This window comes from Danio rerio, chromosome 14 (genome assembly GCF_052040795.2).
Source record: "Danio rerio strain M-AB ecotype USA chromosome 14, GRCz13ab, whole genome shotgun sequence".
Taxonomy (NCBI): Eukaryota; Metazoa; Chordata; class Actinopteri; order Cypriniformes; family Danionidae; genus Danio; species Danio rerio.
Window position 1 is genome coordinate 21,820,042 of NC_141034.1, and position 24,248 is coordinate 21,844,289.

At 33.0% G+C, this 24,248-nt stretch overlaps 2 long non-coding RNA genes across 3 annotated transcripts; one reads left to right on the top strand and one right to left on the bottom strand.

Annotated features, from left to right (window-relative positions):
• Positions 1-8,304: 8,304 nt before the first annotated feature.
• Positions 8,305-9,891, bottom strand: LOC147833933 (uncharacterized). Of its 2 annotated transcripts, XR_015508120.1 has the most exons (5): positions 9,827-9,891; positions 9,149-9,177; positions 8,942-9,024; positions 8,735-8,821; positions 8,309-8,480 (listed from the first exon to the last, which is right to left on the bottom strand). It is a non-coding gene; the product is annotated as an uncharacterized LOC147833933 (long non-coding RNA). The 2 variants fall into 2 exon arrangements; XR_015508119.1 differs by having other exon boundaries at positions 8,305-8,480; positions 9,149-9,831.
• A 7,095-nt stretch (positions 9,892-16,986) lies between these two features.
• Positions 16,987-20,607, top strand: LOC137490487 (uncharacterized). Its single transcript, XR_015507385.2, has 5 exons — positions 16,987-17,086; positions 17,636-17,824; positions 18,064-18,221; positions 18,733-18,828; positions 19,565-20,607. It is a non-coding gene; the product is annotated as an uncharacterized LOC137490487 (long non-coding RNA).
• The last annotated feature ends 3,641 nt before the right edge of the window (positions 20,608-24,248 follow it).

Consider the following 24,248-nt stretch of genomic DNA (forward strand, 5'->3'; position numbering starts at 1 on the left):
AAATATTTTTGATTTAAGAACATTTTACATAAATAACCATACATGTGGAGTGAAATGGGTTTTATGCACAAAATTGTGTCTTTAATTAACAGATTTAATAAATTATAATGGACATAATACAAGTATAAAATACAAGACGTAAAGAATAGGACATAAAGATAACATTATTTTGGCAAACAAAAACAAGCAATGTACAATGCTTAACATAATCAAAGACAGTTTTAAAATGTAATAAAATAACATTGCAAAAATAATACATCTGAGAACAAATAATCAATTTAAAAGGCCAAAAACTGTCGTTTAGATATACACAAAATGTATTAAATATCATGTTTTGACTACAATTGACCGATCCAGCCATAGGTTCAAGATGGACTGGCTGATGAAAAGCTGCTCTCACTGTGGGGGGGGTGATGACAGAGCTCCCGCCGACAGGGGGCTTGCAAAAATTAAAGTGCATTGTCAAATATGTGCTATCTTTGTAAGTAAACTGTACATTCAAGTTTAAAAGAATTACATTCTCGTCTGAAAAACCTTATTTTGTGACACAACTGAAGAGTGTTTTCAAAATAGTGCATTTTTTCCAAGCCGTCAGCTTTCGCTAATTGGGCTGCAATGCATTCTGGGATACAAGTACTTTGCACAAGTGATTTCTCTATCTGTCCTTGTGCATTCTTACCATTGCTATTGTTTGCCACATGTACAATCCGTTTGCCTTGACTTTTCTCCTTGGGGTTACTCTCTTTTTGCCTGGATGTTTTTGATTTCTTGCCTGTTTGACAAACTGCATTTGCATTAAATTTTGGCACTGTAGAACATATGGATTTAAACTTGGCTTCCACCGCCTCTTCATTACAATCGTTGCATCTAAACTCATTTCTGTCCTGCATCCTACATGAATCCATTTTTTAAATCAAGTCGATGTCTTTGTAAATGTTCATAAAGGACACATTTCTAATATAAAATATGTTTTACTTGTTGGTCATATATCACTGTTTTTTAGCATCTCACACCACGAGTGTCTTAATAAATCAGGCCAAATGTCTTCATAATATTGATTTAGCTTTGAAAAGATTATTACTCATCCTGTGTCTCTGAAAGTGTGAATTGATCATGGCACAAATGCACATTTCTGTAAGCATGAAAGCCTTACTTCAGTCTTGAATAGCTTTGAGGATTGTAAAATCCTTAGAATTGATCAGATGTTTGAATTGGAGGGAATGATATAATTAGCTTTTTTTTTTTTTTTTTTTCTTGTATTAATCACTTTTATATCACAATATATCACAATATATATCCCAACACAAAAAGTTGGGATATATATTCTTCCAACACTAGCCACAATTTTGTTGTTGGGAAAATATATTTTATATGTATAACTTTGACTTTGGCATGTTAAAATTACTTGATTTAAACTTTGCTTTATGTCCACATGCCATTTGGTCATTTCACTTTTTTGTGTATGAACTTGCTCAATGAGCATAAGGAACTGGGTTGTGGTTTCATAATGTCACATTGGAATTAGTTTTTATGTCACATGACTTTTTAGGGCTCAACACTAAGGATTTACCAAATTTATCCCTGACCACACCAATAATAATAATAATAATAACTATTTCTTAGCCACAAATGTTAAATAATATGTCAAAGCATGCAATATATAGCTGTATGCATGCACTTATTTATTCAACAAAACTTATAAAATAATATATATATATACAGTTGAAGTCAGAATTATTAGCCCCGTTTTGATTTTTTTTTTTTTTTTTTTTAAATACTTCCCAACTGATGTTTAACAGAGCAAGGAAATGTTCACAGTATGTCTGAAAATATTTTTTTCTTCTGGAGAAAGTTTTATTTGTTTTATTTCGGCTAGAATAAAAGCAATTATTATTTTTTTTTTAAACAATTTTGGAACAAAATTATTAGCCCCTTTAAGCATTTTTTTTTTTAAGTCTACAGAACAAACTATCGTTATACAATTACTTGCCTAATTACCATAACCTGCCTAGTTCACCTTATTAACCTAGTTAAGCCTATAAATGTCACTTAATAAAAAAAAATAAATAAATAAAAAACATTTAAAAAAATATTTTTTGCCATGTTTCTATAACTATGCAACAGTAGCCTAGTCTGTATAGGCTAAAGGTCTCTCAGATAGCTTTTGACTAAACATAAACGGGGAGTTAATCTCTTATTAAAGCAATGTTGCTATTAAGAAAACTATAATTTCAAAATTATCTTTAACCAGCCAAAGTGGCTAAAGTGGGAGTGGTTGTGTAACCTGCCACAGCTGAAATCTATCTGCAATTGGCAGGTTGGCAGGTGTTAATGTAAAGCCCTGTGTATAGTTGAAGTCAAAATTAATAGCCCCCTGTTTATTTTTTCCCCAATTTCTGTTTAAGGGAGAGAATATTTTTTTTAAAAACATTTCTAAATATGGTAGTTTTAATAACTCATTTCTAATAACTGATTTATTTTATCTTTGCCATGATGACAGTAAAGAATATTTTAATAGATATTTGTCAAGACACTTCTATAAAGCTTAAAGTGACATTTAAATGCTTAACTAATTAGGTTAACAAGGCAGGTTAGTGTAATAAGGCTAGTTATTGTATAATGATGGTTTGTTCTGTAGACTATAGAAAAAAAAGCTTAAAAGGGCCAATAATTTTGAGCTCAAAATGTTTTTTTTTTTTTTTTTTTTTTTAATTAAGAAAGTGATTTTATTCTACTGAAAGAAAAACAGAAAACAAAAATAAGACTTTCGCCAGAAAAAAAAATTTAATAAAAAAAATAAATAAATAAATCAGACATACTGTGAAAATTTCCTTGCTTTGTTAAATAATGTTTGTGAAATATATATATATATATATATATATATATATATATATATATATATATATATATATATATATATATATATATATATATATAATTATTTTTTTTTTTATAAAAAATAAAATTAAATTAAATAAATTAAAGGGGGGGCTAATAATTCTGACTTCAACTGTATATAGTTATAATGCATAAGCCACAGTGTTTTCTGTGAGGAAGTGGATTCTAATAATATTAACAAATATTATTTTAATATTGTTTTATTTATTTTTATTTTTTATTATTTTTATTTAGCTAGCATTATTACAGTTTTCATTAACATCACGATTCCATCAGTTACCCATATGGAGATACTCTGTCAGCAATAGCATGGATTGCACATTACTCTACTACTGAAAACGCTTTTCTACTGAATAATTATGTCTAAACAATATGTGTACAAATGTGTGAACGCTGCTATATCGTATAGAGAAGAACTTAGTAATCAGGAAAATGTGTAATACTTTACAATTTGACTTTGATTTAAGTCATTGATGATGTTCAGTTTAACAGGAAGAGAAGTCCTCCTGCTCAGCACAGTAGATATTGCTTTAGTTATATCATTTTAGTCATTTGGGATGCAGTGACACATATTCTACATATTTTACAACTTATCAGTCATAAATTATCATAGGTCATCATGCGGCAGATTTTAGGAGTCTCGCTGAAGATGCAGCGAGGGGTTTGTGTCTTTAATAAACTATAACAGATTGCATTCATTAAAAAGTAAGAATGATTAATAAATTCAAATGAATTTCCCTTAAAAGTGATTTAGCATCTTCAGTTTCAGACTCAGATGTGCTTTGCACTAACATTACAAGCATACTGTGCCAACTAAACCGTGCTCTAGCACACCTCTTCCAACCAGGCCAGGGCCGGCCAACTGAACCATGCCTGAGCCCAAATCGGAGCACTCACACTTTTCAAACAAACTGGGAATCATGCTGGGCATATTTCGGATAGCGTAGTGTGAGTGCACCCTTAGTTACTTTTTTAAGTTACTCATGGTTTAGTAGATTTTTTAAAAGTAACATTACTCAACACTGCTCTATACTGTAAGATTGTTTAATTATTTCACTACTCTAAATTTTGTATTTGTGTTTTTAATTATTATATTTATATATTATTTTTCCAGTCCAACTGATTATCACAAGCCAAAACATGACACAATTTGTCATTTATAGCATTAAAATATGCAAGTTTAGTTTGCATCAGTGGCATTGTGTTTTTCACCATTAGGGCCAACTTAAGATGTGTCATAAAAACACTGCAGTATGTATCTGTAACTGTAATAAAGTATTAATATCTAGTTATTACATGCACACTAAAAAATGTAGAGCTGAGCATGTTACTCGTCTCTGTCTTGTTCTCTGGTTCACAGATACTCTCTCTCTCAAACACACAGACTATTGGAAAAGGTCAAACTAGCCCTTTAGATGACATTTTCATCCACTCGATCATGTAAATATGGCCTCCATAAATCAGTCACCTTTCATAAGAACTGCTTTTGTCTAGGCCATCATTTCTTCCAGCAAAAATACCTAGCCCCGGAGAGCGAACCCGCTGTGGCGAACATCAGGGCAAGAGACTCTACTTGCCCGGACAATGGTCCCATTGAACTGTGCCATCATCCAAATGAGAAGTGACATTATCCAGCATGACCCAGACGGAGCTTATGAGAAGATGGAACAAGTCCAGAGGGTCTTTGGCTGTGCAGTGTGACCTACCGCCATATTCCTCTCTCAAAACAAATCAGCTAGAATCACAGTAGCCCCGCTGATGTCAATCTCTGAGCATAAAATGGTGCTTTGTCTCCTCAAATTATGTATGTGAGAGACTGTTGTTTAATTGATTTTATGGCCAATTACTCTACTTGACCATGGTCCCACAATATTTACGGCTTTTGCTGATTTTTATTTATTTATTCATTCTATTTTTAAACTTAAACCAAATCTAAAGCAAATTGAGCCTTGATGCTCAGTTTACAAGTTTAGAACTAGTCTGTAACTTATCCCAGTTACACAGTTTTTTTTTATTTGATTTTATTTATTTATTTATTTATTTATTTATTTTTTATCTTTTTTTTTTGTAAATTTGGATATGTGTTAAGTACAAGATTCAAAATCATCAGAATAAATTTAGAATAAATAAAGACACAAGAACACTCCCTATCCTTAAATTCAAATAAAACAGCCCATACAATAGCAGCCTTAAGTCAAATAGGTGTGCAAGGCTGTTTCTGAGGGTAAATGCACAGGAGTGATAGGAAATTCGGATCTTTAACGCAAACCAGGTCTTTTGTTACAGGCTTTCCAAGTTTGGACTCTACATATCAAAAATATGTAGTCAGCTATCATATTTTCAGTTAAAACATCACCATGATCTGAAAAAAAAAAAAAATAAAAATTTCTTACAATTACATTTTGCCACACAACTGAAGCATGACCTTTTGCCAGATCCTCTTATTTAAGCTCTTGGTTTACCCGCACTGCTTGTTGAGGTTTAGTTCAGTCACAGCAGGCTGTGATGTACTGTTTGGGTTCAGTTTTCTGAATCATGCATGCAGAGTATTATCAGTTCACCGCTACTCTAATCTGATCTCAGTGTACTGTTCAAATAACTGAATAACTCAGTATATATTGGTTTATTTTGAGTCAGAGGGGGTATCAGGCATGTAAAAAGTAAGTTGTTTGTGGACAAGTGCTTAACATTACTGGAGACACGGATTGTTTCAAATGATTCAGTTCTATTTGATGAATTAGTTCAACCAGATGACTGGAGGAGGACCAGCTTGACCTGGCCAATGGCAGCAGGATTACAGACTCTGAGGTCTTGTATGGGTCAAACACCTGGCAGTGTGAAGCCAATAGATTTACTTCTAAAAGGCTTAAAGTATGTATTAAATACATTTACAAAGACAAAAACGAAGGACATTTTTTTCGATGATTTTTGTTATTTTCAGTTAGTTTTTTATGCACACAATACAGTTTCAGTTAGTTCTATTTTTTTTAAACTCTCGTTTTTATTTTTTATTTTAGTTAGAAAAATGTTTTTTTTTTAAATTGTAGTTTTTTTTATTCATTTCCGTTAACTATAATAACTTTGTTTTGAACAAATAGTTTTTGTTGATCAAATAGCAATTGTTTCCTGCCTTTTTCTTCTGAGAATACTGTTAGATCTTTTTTAATAACCCACTGTGTACTTTATCACATCATATTTTTGTTAACAGTATGCTATTAATTAAAATTGTTTAATTTTCATAATGTTGCATCTTGCATCTTCTCTTCATTATTGTTGATGAAATAAATTATACAGAAAGCTTTTATCAAGTAACATTTTTTTTTTTTTTTTTTTTTTTTTTTTTTTTTTTTTTTTTTTGTCAGCAGTTTCATTAGCAAGATTAACACTGTTTCCCCCAAACTGTGCAGAAAACAATGCCAGAGTCTGGAGGGTTGATAATTAGTGTCTAGGAAATGTTTTGTTTTTTCTAATTTGCAGAAGAAGGGAAAGCTCCAAATACACCTCAGTTAAAAAAAAAAAAAATAAATAAAATAAAAAATAAATAAATAAAAACACGGGACTTGTTTTGCCTTTGGCAAGAGGACAATGTCATTGGATAATGATCTTGTCAGAATCCCTTGGAAAGAAGGAAAGCTATCAGCACTTAAGTCTGTTGTGAACCTGAGCTCTCTAGCATTCAACTTTTTCTTCAGGTAATTAAAGCACAAGGACAAAATAAAGGTTAGTTTACGTTCCTAACTCAATTATCCAAGCCCTTTTCCACTCTTCTCGTGAACTAGTGGCTTTTTGTATGAAGCTTTTTGTGTCCGTTGTGCCTAATAATATTCAAAGGTGCTTCCAGGCACGTTGAAACAGGTGACGAAATATTGTTGGCAAGCTTCATGGTAAATTGCAACGGCAAATCCATGGATAGAGCTGTTGTTAATGATCTGCACGTTGCCAGCCTTCTGACAGCTGCCCTTGTCATATGGAGGATGTAATTAAAACAAACAGCGAATGGGGCCTGTGGTCAGTGCCATTACTGTGACTGCAATAACTTCTGACAGGTACACCGTAAGGGGCCCGCATGATTTCAAGCCACGCGCAAGTGTTTTCAGTTCACTGTACAGTAATTCCCCCTTGTTTTGAGCCCCTGAGCTCTTCATTTAAGAGTTTCTGCATACCATGCTGAGACAGACGGTTATTCTTCAGAAATGTTTAGCTCAGATCAATTCTCTCTATAGGGTGTGTATTAAATCAGCTTGCATTTCACCTTTGCATTTTTAGAAAGTTTTGCATGTAGTGTTGTCCACAGATGCATTGTTCAAGAAAACATCCTTGGCCCATCAACAGTTAAATTATTAAGGTGGTAGAAAGAGCTACAAACCTTAAACCTTGAAATAAAAAAAAATAATAATAAAAAATGAAAAAGTATTGTGTACGATATGTACATACTGTATGAAAAAATGCATTGGGCAATACGTTACAAACCTTTTAATGTGTAAAAAAAAAAAAAAAAAAATATATATATATATATATATATATATATATATATATATATATATATATATATATATATATATATATATATATATATATATATTTTGTTTTCCTAAATGCTTTACGCTTATACGCATAATACAATTTACTGGGAAAAGTTCATATTCAGTAAGTCAGCCTAAACACAAAGCTTTTACTACTACTACCACTAGTGCTCTAGTGCATTATTTTGCAATATGGATGTATTTGTTATACAGTCCCTAATACAGCATGCCTTTCAGTTTAGGGCAATAAAAACTATTTAATGTCACTGTTATGTGTCATATATATATATATATATATATATATATATATATATATATATATATATATATATATATATATATATATATATATATATATATATATATATATATATATATATACTATTTAATGTCACTGTTATGTGTCATATATATATATATATATATATATATATATATATATATATATATATATATATATATATATATATATATATATATATATATATATATATATATATATATATATATATAATATATTTATTATAATTTACTTTATATATTATAATTTACTTTAAAAAAGCTAGGCAACTTTTTTCACTCAAAAAAGGCTAGTACATCTTCAAAGCTTTGCCAAGTAAAAGATAAACCAAAACTATTAGTACATTAAATTAGAAATGTTAAGTTAAATTTACTTGGGGGAATTATAAGTAAATTCTCTTGAGTTTTTGTTTGTAAAATTTACTTCAGTCGTACATTTAAATATATTACTGTTTTGTAATTTATATTTTATCCAATATTCCTAGTTATCTTTTTTTAGGTATCCTGAGTTAACTTTACTTTAAAATGTTAAATAAAATATGGTGATGCATCACAACTGTTTCTTAATTAAAACACTGCCACAAATATTCATTGAGTACTTTAATTTGAATTAAACTTCTCAATAAACAAATTAAAAAGTCCTTTCAGACAGAATGATGGGGTCATCTATGTTGGCATCTTCCTCTTCTGTAGTCCTGGCCAGTACAATGATCTTCCCAACAATTGGTGAAGCAGTCTTTAAGCAAGTCTCTTGACATCCTGTCAAGTACACAAATAAGTGCATTAAAATACTGTAGAGTTTGTTGTAATGTTATCAATGTTATTTCTTGCTTTATGAGATAATAGACTGTGTGATATAAAAGACCTGTGCTCTGTTGCATAAAGTGATTACAGTTTTTAAAAGTTACCCAAAAACTTACAATTTTGGAGGATAAAATACTAGCATGGCTTTAACACTTAAAGAACATTATATCCAAAGTAAAATAAAAGTAATTTAGACGTATAAAATGTACCTGGTAGTCTTTAATGAGCTTCTGAGATGATTATCCCAGGTAGGAAATCAGGCAGCGGATCACAGCATGTTACTTGTCTTCAACTTGCTGATTAAAACAAAAATAAATTTCTGTGGTCTTTAACCAGTAACAGTGTAAATCTCCATCTACATATAACTGCATATCTAAAAGGCCGGCACCAGCTGGATGTGCAATATATAAGTTTACCTGGTTGAGTGAATGTAGTCCAGTTTTTGCAGAAAGGCTGGCTACAGGGGGGTTGAGATTATGCTTCTGTTCTCATTATTGATCTAAGATATAAATGATATAAAAATGAACACATTTACGAATTAGTAGTCAAAACAACACTTTTTTGCCTACAACACACACAATGAATACATTAGTATATCTATATAAATGTGTTATCCAACTTACCTTACATGAGCTTGAATCGTAAGAGCAATCTGTTGAACATATTAGAAATGTTAATGTCAGAAAATTGAATGAACTTATAATGATATTACTGATGTAAAATTTGATCAGTTAATTTATTTTGGACTCAGCAATAAATGTTCGCAGGTATAGAGGCTGCCTGAACATACTCAGTAACATTACTATAATTTATATCACTAACAAGGAGTATTTGCATATGTTAATGTGGATGGATTAATAAATACATCTTTCTATGTCATGTTTTCGCCTCTCAGAGCTCAGGTAACTTTTCAATCTGTGTTCACATGAGTACTGAGGTTGTCCAATCTAAGAAAACTCATATTTATAATGCAGACAGAATGGTAGGCTAACTTTAATGTCGGGTAATTATGTCCCTAATGCAATTTACTGCTATGCCTGGACACTCGTATTCATAAAAAATCATCTTTAAGTTCACTGTAGTTTATACTTCGCCATAGATTATATTTAGAATGCAACACAGTTGTTTTAGACACAGATGCCATTTGCTAATATGATTATGCTAATCGGATCTTCAGCAAGCTCAGTCAAATAACACTTCATTCTAACCTTGCCTCTTTAACCACCAAAATTGCTGACAGGAGCCCTATAACTTTCTGCAAACAAAACCAAATTGATTAATAAACAAATAGTGTAACTTACCTTGTAAATATCTCATCAGTCTGCGTGAGGGAATCATCGTTTGCTCTCATTTGCTCCACCCACCAGATTTGAATTAGAGAGCATGCACAAAGATTTACTGACTTTGTGGAGTAAGTTTTACTAGCGTATGTCATTTTTTGCATAAGTTCAATATATTACAAAGACTAAGTAAATGTTACTTGGGTATATCCATTTAGATTTACTATTGTATTTTAGGCACAAAAAATTAAAAATAAATATTAAGTAGCTTATTGAATTAAACGAGACATTTTGAAGTAAAAAGACAAAATATGATTTATTTGTAAAATGTACTTCATATATATATATATATACAGTATATGAATCTACCATTCATTCATATCCCAAAGTTAGTCTATTGGCTTGAGGTTTGGTGACTGTGGAGGCCATTTGAGTACAGTAAACTCATTATCACGTCAAAGAAACCAATTTGAGATGATTCACGCTTTATGACATGGCATTCTATTCTGTTAAAGTAGCCATCAGAAGATGAGTACACTGTGGTCATAAAGGGATGGACATTGCCCGATTGGTACTAATGGGCCCAAAGTATGCCAGGAAAATATCCCCCACACCATTATACCACCACCACTGGTTGTTTATGCCAAATTCTGACCCTACTATTCAAATGTTGAAGCAGAACTCAAGACTCATCAGACCGGGCAACGTTTTTCCAATCTTTTATTGTTAAATTTTGGTGAGCCTGTGCCAGTTGTTGCCTCAGTTTACTGTTCATAGGTGAAAGGAGTCGCACCTGGTGTGATCCTCTGCTGCTATAGCCCATCCTTGGGATCATTGGGCTGTACAATTAAAATTGAAATTGAATTTTGCTTCTGAACTCTTTGCACACACACACACACACACACACACACACACACAAACACACACACACACACACACACACACACACACACACACACACACACACACACACACACACATATATATATATATATATATATATATATATATATATATATATATATATATATATATATATATATAAATTCTTATTTATTTATTTTTTTGCAGTTCCACAATATTACACAGTAAACAGTAAAAATTACCACATCGTGCACTAAAAACCCTGTTTACAAAAATGTATGTTTTAACCCTCCAAAATATATTTATAGTGTCAATAAATCACCAAACATATCACAAAAGTTCTCAATTTGCAAAATTTGCAACTTCAGTGTTTTTAAAATGGTGAGAGATGAAAACACACCCTTAGTCAGATATTCAATAAAGTAGAAGCCTTATTTGCTGTTTTTTAACTTGGTTTGTATGCTTGCTTGCAAAGGTGTTCAAGTTCCTTATTTCTCGTAGTCTAGGAGACTGCAACTGCATCACGAATACGGCAAAGCGCAGAAAAAAAATAGTTTGAACAGCTGAGATCAGGAAAATTCACAAGCACTCTCAGGTGTTGTAAAAACAGGCCATGGTAATGCACATCACCGCAGTGCCTGAATTACATGTTCATCTGCACACACACACACATGCACGCACACACACGCACACACACACACACACACTCACCAACACCCTCTTGAGGACGTTGCTCGTTCTATGTGTGAATTAATCATCATAATTAGCAGACCTTGTAGTATGCAACTTTCAAAATAGAAATGGCCTCACAGTGATGTAGCACTTTCTATTAAAACTGAAGGGGAAAACACTCATGTGTGTGCTGTCCTTACAGAGTTGAGACACCACAAGTTGACCTTGTATCCCCGCTTGTGCTTATTTAGCCGTAAATTGGCACAAATAGTATTTTCCTGTTCCCGCGTCCCGCTGTGGTTCTGCAGTTTATTTGTATCACATGTAAACCCCCTTGAATCCTGCAGTGCTGAAACTAAACCATGCTGCACTTTGCTTAATGGGCTTTACTCAAGTAGGACATGTTCCTGGATCGGCAATCCTTCTTGGACCTCAGACAGTGTCCCTATCAAGCTTTTTGGCTCAAGGTTGAGGGTTCAACAGTATAGTGTAAATTTAAGGGTTTTAAATTGGGTAGATGCTATTTGTTTAGAGAGACTGTTGTTCCAGGGCTAACCAAGGATGTTTAATGAGGTGCATGCCCTACTTGGGTATATATCAAGATGCATTTAAGCTGATTTCGGGCAAATCTTACAGTATATGGAAAGTCTTTAGCAAGCGTTAAAACTCTTATTTAACAGAAGCAGGTAGGGGTTTGTATTACGTACTCAGTGGAATAAGATCAGCCTATATTTTTCCAACTAAAAAACAAGTAAAGTCACAAGTAATGTTGCTAGCTTAAATTGACATTAGAGGCAGTATATTATGGCACCTTGTATCTCCAAATACAATTCTTAAATATTCAATCTATATTAAATATTTAAATATCCAAAGCTGCATGATTAACCAATGGTGATTTGCATGCACATATTTTCAGTAAAGCTGGTTCTTTAATCAGCTGTATGCACTAAACAGCGTAAAGTTTATTACACATAGCCATAGTTCAGTTACAAGCATCACAAAGACAGAAGACTAATTTATTGGCATGATTCTGAAATTGGAGTTTATCATTATGTGCTTTAATAGCTGTTTGTGTAACTTCAGTGTAGCTTCTTTACAAATTTGTGTTGCTGCTACACCTGACAGCATGCAAAAATTCTACATTTAATATAATAGGTTTACTCCAAACTCACTTCATTACTTCAGTCGAGAGTCTGAAATAAATCCTTCTTTATAAATCATACATGTATTAATACTGTCGATGTGTGTTTATTAGTTATGTTGAATCAATAGTCTTTTCTTTGTGCACATAGTTTCCACACAGAAAGAAGATGTAATGGTGATCACAGAGCCATGTTTCCCTATCAAGATGTTTATGATACGAAGATGTGCAATGGTAGCTTTTATTTCTGAGAGTGTAAAGTAATTCCCAGAGTCTTCCACTTACAGTAATAAAACTTACTATTGACTGTGGACTATTTAGTAGTGAGACATTTTCAGGAATACACTTGTTGCACAGGTGGATCCCAATCATGGTACCTTGCATTCACTTAGCTTCTGAGAAAGATCAATTTTTTCACTTTTGTTTGTTGAGGCTATCTGTGTTCTTAGGTGCCCAACTTGTGTTGATGGAATTGATTAAAAAAAAACTGATTTCATAATGCATCACAAATGTATTTCCGTATGAATGTATGAACATGATGTTTTTTTTTTTTTTCTGATGTATATCTCAAAGCATCTTTACACCAAGGTAAAATGTCAAGGTTGTTTCAACATTTTTAATATTATTGGTTAGAATTAGACTAAAATTTACACTCGTCTACGCAAAGACTCATTTAGTAAAAATGCATTATACTGTATATGCATTTCATCCAGATACAAGTAGTGTTTTTAAAGAGTGAAACCTTTTTTTTCTTTTTTTTTACATTTTATTTTCTGAATATTGGTCCAAGAATTTTTTTTTCAAAAAAATAATAATAATAAATATCATGCCCTTTTTTAAATTTGTGTTTAAACAGCCAATACCTATATTTTGAGAAACAACAATGCCAATAGCCTTGGCCCTAGTCAGACAATCCTACTTAACAGTGACAACAACAACAGTTATTTATTACATTCAAGTGTTTGTGCTGTAGAAGCTACTGAGCTTAAAAGCTTTACTAAAAAGCATTATCCAGATATGTCTTGTTGGTAAGCATTGGTTGCATCTGAACTGGCTACTACTCTAGTAGGTAATACATTTGAATTAGAATTACATACTCACATACTGTTGTTAAAAATATAGTACTCTATAGTGTGGAAGTATTGGGCTGCGACCAAAATCGAACACTTTTACTATACTATTTAGTACACTAAAATCAGTATGCGAGGCGAATAGTATGTCTGAATTTCTAGAATTCGAAAAACAGTATGCGAGAAGAACCAGGATGATCGACTACTTCCGCTTGATTCTGAAGTGCACATTCGATGCATGTTACGCTATCCCGTGATGCACTGCAAGAGAATTCATGAATGGGAGTAAAAAGATGTACCTGTCTTGGGAAGACCACATGACCATGACAAAAAGGGCGGATGTAATACCTTCAAGTTCCATTCATGCTAATCACATTTATAGTGTATAGAACATACTTTTCTAATGGTTGGAAAGGTACATTAAAATTCAAATGCAGTATAGGCGATTTTGGACGCAGCCATTGTGTTATGTTTTTGTGTTTCTACTTTTTTGTGTAATGTATTGCAGTGGGAGAGATGCCTCATTTTAGTCTGGCATGTCTACTACATTGTTTTAACCAGTTTCAGGGGTTTCATTTGATTACATATATTTTAATACAAGAAAAAAAGGAGATAAAACAGATTGGATGGAGAAAGCTCTGACTTCGTGTGGATGTAGCCTTAGTGTAGGTGGTGTGTTATTTTCAAATGCGGTGAAGCATTAACCTTTAAGGGCCATTTGACTTTCCAACTGCTGTCTTCCGTGCATGAACAACTGTAATAAAATGTTGCCACAGTCATCTATTTTATGAGAAAATGTAATATTTTTAGGACCACACATTTAAGACCTTATATATGCTGCCAAATACGAAAGAAGCACTTTTTATTTGATTGTTAAATTAATTACTTATTTATTTAGTAACTTAACAGTGATTAAAACTATTATGAATAGTTCAATGGCTTGTCCCAGCCAGTTTATCCATGCTCAACAATGTATCTTCAAGGAGAGCTTGAACAGGTGTATTAACATAGCTGAACACATCTTATTTGCATATTTACAGCTTACACATATATGTTGTTTAGTGAGCAAGAATGCTTTTAGATTACAATAAATGTGCCACCAGATGGTATACAATTTCCATGGATTATTTAGTGTGTTGTTTTGACAGCTAATTTCAACCGTGCATTAAAAACACTTTGCAATAAATTCAAGGGGATTGTTGCACTGCGCTGTTTGACATTTTGAAGTGTTTACATAGTTTTGGTGTGATTTAGAGCCTTACATAGTATGGTCATGATTAAACATTAAAAAGAATTAAACATGTTGCTTAATAAACTCTGTGATCAAAGTTTTATTAAAGAAAATCTCCTCTGTCTCTTGATTTCATCAGTCTTTTTCCAAAGCTGAGGGAAAAGTATGTTTTTACTGTTTAATAATTGAGCAAAACTGTTATGTATACTATGTCTTATTAAATCAAATACATTTTAGCTAAAAAAATAGTAATTAAAAAGATGGAAGCAATAAAAAAGTAGTAACATATTTTGAAGTTTAAAAAAAAACGAAGGAAATCAAATAAACATATATAAACTAAATCAAATGCTGGTTCAAATGCTAAGGACAATCAAATAAAACACATTTAAAAATAATAAGTATTTAATTGAATATTTTGGGTGTAACAAATTATCAATTTTACACACACAGTATGCCAATGATGAATATAAAGTGTACACCTAAACACTAATAGACACAAAAGTTATACACTACAGCAGGGGGTTCTCAACTGCTTTGGCCATGAGACCCACATTTTTTTATGGTCATCAAGCCGTGACCCAAATTTTTAGGAACTATAATGCAATTTTAGGAATTATAAATAATTTGTATTTATTTGTTACCATACACAAGTAGTGACAGATAAATCAAAAGAAAATCACCAACACTTTCAAAAAAACTATATTTAATTGCTATCATTTAACAAATTGTATTAAATTATAGAAATATTACAATGTAAAAACAACAACTACTGTAAACAGTGGTTAGGGTAAGAAAAGGTTTAGTTACCATTAACTAAACTGAACTGTTAATAAAACATGTTGTCTGGTTTCTACACTGTAAAAACGCCAACTTTCAAAAAGTCCTCTGAACAAAGATTAATAAGTTAACTGAATTTAAATATTTTCATTTGAAATGCTGACAAATAATAGTTAGTTTGTTCAACAAATATGGTGCTTCAATGTGAAAAACTTAAAATATTTCGTTGAACTAATACAAAATTCTTAGTTTTGCGTTGATGCGTGCCCTTCTTGTTGGCGCATGCGCCTTATAAGCTTCTGGCGCATGCGCAATTTACTTCCATAGCTCACTGCAGGGGGTACCTGTCACGTGCGCGCGACAAAATGAACCATCTTTCTTTCTGCGGAGCTACGTGTCAATCGTTTTCATAATCGATTGTATATAATTGTATACATGTTTTTGTGCGATGTGCTACCCATCTGACTGCCCGATCTATTTTACCAGTGTATTAATGATGTGAGAGACCGTGATAGAGCGGTTAAGAGTAGTGGTGGGCAAAGCGAGGCTTCGTGAAACACTGAAACAGTCGAAGCAAATGTGTCGAAGCTTCGAAACGTTTCGAAACCTCACTCTACAGTGACATTTAGTGGTCATTTTTTATATATATATTGCACTGAAACAGCTTCAGCAAAGAACGATTGAACAAATTGAGGGATTAAATCACACTTTGTGAAAGAGGAATCCTTCAAGTAACATAGTACAGTGGTTAAGGTGTCAGACATCCATGCAGGAGAAGTAGGTTTCGAAGCCAGTCAGTAGCAGTTGTTTTAAAATGCTTTAATACCAGTTGGTAATGCTTTGCTCTTGTATCGTTTTGTTTCAACATTGGTCTGATATCCGAATAAACAATTTGTGAATAAATATGTCTTGTTTTTGTCTAAAAACAGGGTTGTTGCTAGATCAAAAACGGTGGCCTGAAGTTATCAAGAATTATTTATATTATTCATTAAATTTCCCATTTATTGTATTTTATTAATGTCTACCCAAACCCTAAACCCAACCATACTGTAAAAATATTTATTATTGTTTTACAGTGTTACAAAAATGATGCTAAATTGATGGCGTAACTGTAGCTGTATCCTATTTAGGCTACACAAAACAGAAACATGATTAAAATACATAAAACCATGATTTCGAAGTCGGGATTCGAACCCAAAACATCATGCTAAGCATAGAATCAATAAGCAAACCCACAGTGCTCTAAGCCATTTGAGACAGAGACTATTTGGAGACCTTGGCAGTCAAATTAGGATTCACCAGGTCTCGAAACGTTTCTAAGCTGATCGATGCTTTGAATCGCTTTAGTCACGTGACTAGGTGTTTCGAAACACTTTAGTCACGTGACTTGGGTGCTTCGGATCATGCTTCGGTGCAGTGATTCGAAACACTTGCGCTTCGGGATCTCGACACTGTGTCAAAACATCAGTTTCACGTCAGCCATCCCTAGTTAAGAGCAGGCCAACGACGTTTCTGCTAAATCATAGGTATGTATGTCTTTTTTTGTTGTCATCTAACGTTATATTATTTGATATGTTGGCTTTGATGTGCGCGTGTATCCTAATACGGAACTATTTGTTATAATTTAGCCGTGAGTTACTTGTTTCGTGCACTTGGTTTTGGCTATTTACATCAATAAAAGTTTAGAGTGAATGTATTTGAAACAAATAGCGATTTCAATTGAGTCATTTGCTTTAATAACTCACGATTAATACAATGAGTATCATATAACATACCAGATCAGGTATCCAAGTCAAATATAACATTATGTCCTGTTTATCTAGATTGCTGTCAGCATTGCGCACATCATAACCTTTTTTTCCCTTCGAACCAGAGCCAGTGGAACAAACGGTGACGTGTTTAACTGTAATTTGTGTGAAAATTGTGTGATTTTCATGTAATTCATTGCTTGATTTGTTAGCTCGACTAAATGTCTATCATATTCAGACCAACTTGCTTTAACAGTCAGCTAGCTTTTATTTACATAAAAAATATAAAGGGCTAAATATATATTTTTCTTTCTTTTTGCTCAAAAGGACTGAAATATTGACAATGACATAATTCAATGCAAGATTTCCTTGAGGAGGTGAGACTTGTTATCATCAGTGAAATTTGACGGTCATTCACCAGCAGATGCAAGAAACCTTTTCTCTTTGCCCAAAAGAAGTTGTTGAGATTTAGCCAGGAAGAAATTAGAGAGAGATAACCTGGACTTTAAGGAAGAGGTAAGTCACTATATTGCAATTGCTTTGGTTTCATTCAAGGTAGTAATGATAATGCTAAAAATAACAAACAACATTATTATTATAGGTAATTCAAAATACATCTGTATTCAGCATTTGAACATTTAAATATTTACATTTACACACATATATATATATATATATATATATATATATATATATATATATATATATATATTATGTGTAAAAATTAATATGTATGTTTTTTTTGTATATTGTAGATCTGCACAGAGTTTTCTCAGATCTGTAATGTAGATCTCCTGAGACAGTTAATCGAGTGACTTGATAAATATACAGCACCTCTCCTGAAACTCTACAGAAAAGAAGGGATTCAATGGGTCCAGAGATGGATACAACTTTAAACAAGATGGATGAGCAGGTACTCATTAAGATTTTTTTTTCTTATACACCCGTCTGATGTTTTTAACATGTGCAACATATTTTGTCCTGTCAAGAATTTCATGCTCAGGTAATACAGTCTAATAAAACGTAATTGCAACAATTTAATTGTCCAGCCCTTTTGCATTAATTTTAATTGTGTCAAGTTGTGTTTTGACTGTGAGATGGAAGTAAGATAAATAACAGATGTTTCACTTGTTTTGAGTGACCATTTCAAATGAATACATTCAAAGAGGAAAATAGAAAATAATAGCTGTAGTTTTTAACTCAAAGTAATTGTCACATGAAACTAAACATTTTTCTAAATTTGCCAACACAACCATCATCAAATTCCATTGTATGGAAACCACAAAATTCTTTTTTAAAAATAAAGCCATGTGTTTTTTCAACAGCATGAATAAAATACTATGCTCATTTAAATGTACTAAGTACATTTTTACTTACAAAACAATAAGATTGTAAAACACCCTTTGTAAATGACTTTCCTTTAGGTCACTGATATTGTCACCGATCGAGAAAGAGCAGCTCTTGAGGGATTGCCAATTTTTCTTCGTAAAAATTCTGCTTGCTTTCTCAAGATATGTCTGGTAAGTTACCCATTTTCATACCCTATTCTACATTTATTAGTCTGCTTGGTAACACTTTTAATAGCTGCACGCTATAAATAATTTATTTAGTATTAGCGAATAGTTAATTTATTTTCTGTTAAGCATAACTCTACATGAAGTGCTCAATGATTGTATTTTTTTTAACTTTAATGATTCATTTGTATTACTAATTTAAGTATTGCATTATTTACAAACCAGTTATTTAAGAATAGTTGGTGTTTTTAAGATCATTCAGAATGCTTAAGTACACGATTAATAAACTATTCAAATTAACATTTAAATATCCTAATATTAAGGTATGTAATAATAGTTACTTTGTATGTTAGTATATGCTTTATGAGCTTAACTTCATCCAGTTGTGACCTAATCTAAAGTGAGGACTATTTATGCTTTATAAATCCCTTATGAATGACAATTAAAGGCTCAGTTATATTCTAAACAGGACAATAAACAACTTTCACAATTGAAACTGTATCAAATAAAAGTAAATCTTTGCAATTTTATGTAAAATAAAAGTTTAAAAAAATGCTAAATATTAAAAAGTTGTCAATATATTGTTCAATTATTATATATTATAGACTATTCAAAGTGTTACTGTTTGTATGTACGAAAGTATTACATGTTTTTATTTTCTTTGCATAATAGTAATAACATTAATAAGTAGTAATTAATATTACACATCAATTAATTTTCCCATTACTTAATCTCCTATAAGGACACGGACCCTGAAGACCACAGCACCAGAGATTAAAGGATTGGAATCTTCACTGTGGTGGAAGATGATAATGGCACTTCTGCATCCCTGCAATATGTGATGAACCTCGCTAAAATCTTGGAGGAGGCCATAGTACTTCAGGATATCACACATCTGCCTGCAGCCTTCGCTTACTTGTTCAGCCTCTTGTATAGACTGAATATGGAACACCCAAAAGAACTCAAATATACTTTTTAAGTGATTCAGCATGTTTTATGGAGGTTGGTGGCACATGATCTGCGAGAGTTCAGTTCATTCATTCATTCATTTTCTTTTCGGCTTAGTCCCTTTATTAATCTGGGGTCGCCACAGCGCAATGAACTTGTTTTACGCAGCGTATGCCCTTCCGGCTGCAACCCATCTCTGGAAAACATCCATACACACTCATTCACACATACACTACGGACAATTTTAGCCTACCCAATTCACCTGTGCCACACGTCTTTGGACTGTGGGGGAAACCGGAGAACCCAAAGGAAACCCACGTGAACGCAGGGAGAACATTCAAACTCCACACAGTAACGGCAACTGACCCGTGACCACTTCCTAATGTGCCACTGTTTCAATGTTTTGAGGTCTGTTTTTGGACTTTATGTACTTTGTTGACAAAAGTGCAGTACACTTTAAAGACTGTATGAATGGAGTGGCTTTTAGGGTTTACTCTGATTAGATGATTGTATATTCACCTGGTTTGAGTGTTTAGACACACTAATAGCTTGGTTTTAGTAAGGTTGCCAGTTATTTTATGTTGAGGCAGTGTACAATCTTTTCAAATCTGGAAACATTCAGTACTAGTTGTGTACAAACTAGCCCAATGCTGAACACGGCTAATGTCAAATGCTGATTTTGTATGCAAATGTTTTGGATTGTGATTTGAACACAGTTAAAAATAAAAAAAAAAGTGAATTGACTATTCTTGTGTATTTAATTTGAATCCTAAAAATTAATAGTAAATGCATAATGAATCAGTTTGTTTTATTTTGTTCAGTAAACTAAAAAAATCTTGTTGGGTAAACATAATGATTTTTGTTCAGTAAACAAAAGATCTTGTTGAATAAACGTGAAAATTTTTGTTCAGCAAACAAAAGATCTTGTTGAGTAAACATGATAATATTTGTTCAGCAAGCAAAAATATCTTGTTGGGTGAACATGACATTTTTTGTTCAGCAAACAAAAATATCCTGTTGGTTGAACATGATATTTTTTGTTCAGCAAACAAAAATATCCTGTTGGTTGAACATGATATTTTTTGTTCAGCAAACAAAAATATCCTGTTGGTTGAACATGATATTTTTTGTTCAGCAAACAAAAATGTCTTGTTGGGTTAACATGATATTTTTTGTTCAGCAAACAAAAATGTCTTGTTGAATGAACATAATATTTTTTGTTCAGCAAACAAAAATATCCTGTTGGTTGAACATGATATTTTTTGTTCAGCAAACAAAAATATCTTGTTGGGTGAACATGATACTTTTTGTTCAGAGAACTAAAGAATTCAACAAAATTTTTTGAGTTCACTGGTCTTCAAACCCTGTTTGTTGAGTTAACTCAAAAAGCTATGTGTGATAGGTTGCCTAATTATTTTAAGTTTACTCAACTTTTTTTTTTTACAGTGTAAATGTTGTTTTAATTTAGAAGGTTTCGTGCTCTCCTGTGAGAGCACCTCACTACTTATGACACAATGAGGCTTTAAGTCTTTTTTTGTCGTCAATATATGTAAATCCATACTTTACATATTCAGGGTTGTACTTGCGCTTCGACATATTTGTTGCTATAATTAAATGAAATTTCACATGTCAAACAGTAGCGTTGTCATGCAGGCATTTCAAAATAAAAGTCAAAACAAGTTAAAAATTTTACTTTTGTTGTTTTTTTTGTTTGTTTTTTTTTTCCTCCGAAAATGTTCCCGTGACCCACTTTTGGTTCGCGACCCACCAGTTCAGAAACACTGCACTGTAGTTAGCTTTAGATAAATTAAAATAAATAGGTATATTGATAAACATAGTTAGCATAATCTATTAGAGGTAATGCTACCTGAGAGATCATTATTTGCCTAACTTTATAACTAAATATGCTATTAACATTGTAATCAATATGTAGCTCAAAAAAAGTTCAGGGTTTACCCAAAAGATCAACACATTTAATAGAATAAACAGACCCAAGATTTAAACCATTGTCAAAAGTAATGCTAAATTCAAAAGAAAAGAAAAAGTATAAAACTAGTTTGTTTCAAAGACTTATTCGAAGATAGAAAGACTTATACAAAATAAGCATGTTTTTGTGAAACCATTTATTTAACTAAATATATATTAGATTGTAAAGAGTTCTGGATTTGCAAAATATCAATTAATTAATCAATCAATCAATCAATCAATTGACATGCAAATTACGGTCCCACATTAGTATGTCGCTTATACATGTGAAAATACATGGTAACTAGGTGTGAAAGTAGTATGTAACTACAGTGTATGTACACACTGATACATAGTATTTACTTGTGTAATATTGGTGTAATTACACATATGTAACAACCCACTAAATAGTATGTGTAAGTTCAAATGTGTAACAGGACATTGGTAACAACGCTAAGGAAGTACACATCTGTAACAAGAATTGTGTAAGTGCATTGCATAACAACACTCCCTAACCTGTTTGCATCCCATGTTCTTGTGAACATTGTATAGCAGAACTAATGTTGCATAAGAAGGTTTGACCTCGTGATACCAGTGTACTTACATGGTAACTCCACAGGAACTGTCCACTCAATAGTGTAAAATAGTCACACATCACTGTGGAACATATAAAACATAATCCTCTGTGCAACTGGTTAACACCAGCGTTCTTACATGGAAACTCCTCAGGAATTGTCCACACAATGTGTAAATACCGTGTGTAAATAAAGTGTAACAGTTTTTAAATAAATAAAGTGTAACTGTCACTGACTCGGTCCCAGTCATTCCCCTCGCTGGCCAGCAGAGGTCACCATCACCAGACTATTGACATAACGTCATCCACTTACACTGATTGCCGACACACCTGAAGCGCATCCAGTAATCACTCTCCACACACATATAAGCAGCACACACAGAGCCTCATTGCAAGTCTTGTTTTGCCCCGGCTAACACTACTGAGCGTTCTCATCCTTGCCTGCCTTCCCGTTGTGATCCTGCTTCATTTATTGACCCAGTCTTGCCTGCCGCCTGCCTTGTACTTCAGCCTAAATCCCGACTTTGATCCTAGCCGCCTGCCTTAAACTCTAGTCCGCTTACCGACTCTGATATTAGCTGCATGCCTCTGACCCATGCCTGCTTACTCATCCTGTGTTTACCTGCCGCCAGCCCAACGACTATATACTACTGTGTTTGATGTGAGTTTGCGCACGCACAACGTCTGTGTGCTATTTGTTATTAAACTGTGTTTAATAAAAATACTGCAAATGGATCCCTCTGTGTCAGCCAGTTCGTTACAGTAACAGTTTTTTTTTCTTTTTAAGTGTACCTCCAAATTGGTCACAAACTACTGTATAATATAAATCCTAATCCAACACATTATTAACAGTGTACTGACATGTTGATTCCTCAGGAACTGTCCTCATATAACTGTAGCAAGGGAAAACGCGTGGCGAATCCACAGGAATATTTTATTTAATATGTAGTGTAACTTTATTGCATTGCAGTTCATATGTTCTAGCCAAGTAACAGAATACTGTAATTTACACTGTAACTGTGAAGTCAGATTGTTCAACAAAGTGCCAACAATCACAAAAGAAAAATTAAAAAGAGCAATAAAGAAAACAATCAGTGCTGTTAATAATATCCCAGGATCTATCAAAGCAAAACTGTCACATTCATATTAGATTTTTACTCTGCAACACAGTGTTTTACACAAGCACTTTAAGTAAGCTATGTATTTATTAAAACAAGTTATTTGTTTGCATTATCATGACATTTTAGAATCTGAAGAAATGTCACAATATAAACAGCAAATAAAAGAGAGAGAAAAAAATGGCAGATATATTTTCACCCGGTATGCTTTTCTATTATCATGGATCAGCTAAGGCAGCTTTACTATTTTACCTTTCCAGCCAGTAGTGCTACTGAATTCATTTAAAATGTTCTCTCAATAGTTTTGTAGTCTTTAATTTGTGACCCTTTCACACTTTAGGTCGAGTGGACAGATCCTGTGGAGTTACCATGTAAGCAAACTGGTATCACAAGGTCAAACCTTCTAATGCAGCATTAGTTCTGCCATACAATGTTCACAAGAACATGGAATGCAAACAGGTGTGGAAGTGGGAAAACACCTGCGGGTACACACACCTAGTTCCCCTTCGGGGGGAACTTCAGCACTATAAGTGGATTTGATTGTAAAATCCACGCATTGGGAGGTTCGGTTCAGAAGCTACTCGTCTGAAAGAGTATTGAACGGGCCAATTAAGAATGAATTGGCAGCGCAAGCCTGCGCAGGTGAGCGGCATAAGCAATCAACTGAGTATATAAGCTCACCTGGCGCCAGCAGACGCTATCCTTTTCGCTTCAGAGACTTTCTGATCGAGTCGATGAGGGTTCCTCCTGCTGTGACCAGCGATTCTGAGCGAACGAGAGCATTCTCCCGGTCCAGAGTGTGTACACGCAGTGGCAGACGG